This window comes from Myxine glutinosa, chromosome 10 (assembly GCF_964187855.1).
Source record: "Myxine glutinosa chromosome 10, kmMyxGlut1.1, whole genome shotgun sequence".
NCBI classification, from domain to species: Eukaryota; Metazoa; Chordata; class Myxini; order Myxiniformes; family Myxinidae; genus Myxine; species Myxine glutinosa.
The window spans coordinates 118,672,014-118,673,328 of record NC_136270.1 but is presented as its reverse complement, the minus strand read 5'-3'; the positions used below and the strand labels follow the sequence as shown (position 1 = coordinate 118,673,328).

The following is a 1,315-nucleotide window of genomic DNA, read 5'->3' as shown; positions in this document are numbered from 1 at the left end:
CCACTGTTTGTGACGTGTTCAATGACTTTACCATCAATATTGAATATTATCAATGGAGGGACTGGAGGCCATGAGCCATGAACGCTGACGTCCATGAACTTGCTGATTTTGACTTGTGATTGAACTGCTGTCTCATTCCAGTATCATGGACCTGGGTTTCCATCGCCATCATGGACCACGTGGTCGAACCGGCATGCCACGAAGACGTACGACGACGATGTGTCATGGATTCCATGACAACATCAACGCTGTAAGAGAAATCTGTTCACTCTTAATAAACCGCTCAACATCAGCCTGAGATGAGACTTTTAAAAGGTCCATTACCATGACAACCTGCAGCTAACCCATCACTCTTGCCCTGCAAAAACCTAGTGGTCCATATCATTCATAACTCACAAAATGAGATCATTCATAAATCATAAACCAACTGACAGTTATAACTGACAGACAGGTCCAATGGTGTCCCAGACTGCCGCAGTTATCTCACCTGAGTTTCGTGCTCCCTTTTTCCATGAGATTGTTGGGTGATGGTTCCTGGATCGTGCGAAGAACTTTCGATATTTAAAAAAAAAAAAATTTTTTTTTTTTTTAATTTTTTCAGTGATTTTTTTACCATTGAGATTAAGGGCCAAAAACAATATATAGCACGATATGTCAACTAGTTATTGACAGATTTGGACAAAACTTGGTGGACAAGTTGGGTGTGTCACAAGTACAAATGTATTCGATTTTCCTGAATATTCGGATCCGGATATGGATATGGGAATTTTAATTTTTTCAGTGATTTTTTTACCATTGAGATTAAGGGCCAAAAACAATATATAGCACGATATGTCAACTAGTTATTGACAGATTTGGACAAAACTTGGTGGACAAGTTGGGTGTGTCACAAGTACAAATGTATTCGATTTTCCTGAATATTCGGATCCGGATATGGATATGGGAATTTTAATTTTTTTAAAATGATTCCTTGCCATGGAGATTAAGGGCCAAAAACAATATATAGCACGATATGTCAAAAAGTTATTGACGGATTCGGACGAAACTTGGTGGACAAGTTGGGTGTGTCACAAGTACAAATTTATTCGATTTTCCTGAATATTCGGATCCAGATATGGATATGGGAATTTTAATTTTTTTAAAATGATTCCTTGCCATGGAGATTAAGGGCCAAAAACAATATATAGCACGATATGTCAAAAAGTTATTGACGGATTCGGACGAAACTTGGTGGACAAGTTGGGTGTGTCACAAGTACAAATTTATTCGATTTTCCTGAATATTCGGATCCGGATATGGATATGGGAATTTTAAT

At 38.0% G+C, this 1,315-nt stretch overlaps 1 long non-coding RNA gene across 1 annotated transcript in view; it reads left to right on the top strand.

Moving 5' to 3' along the window:
* LOC144894163 (uncharacterized) overlaps nt 1–539 on the top strand; it is a 34,684-nt gene extending 34,145 nt beyond the window's left edge. The window contains exon 3 of the long non-coding RNA XR_013624872.1: nt 142–539. This is a non-coding gene — a long non-coding RNA (uncharacterized LOC144894163). The remainder of the gene's footprint in view (nt 1–141) is intronic.
* The last annotated feature ends 776 nt before the right edge of the window (nt 540–1,315 follow it).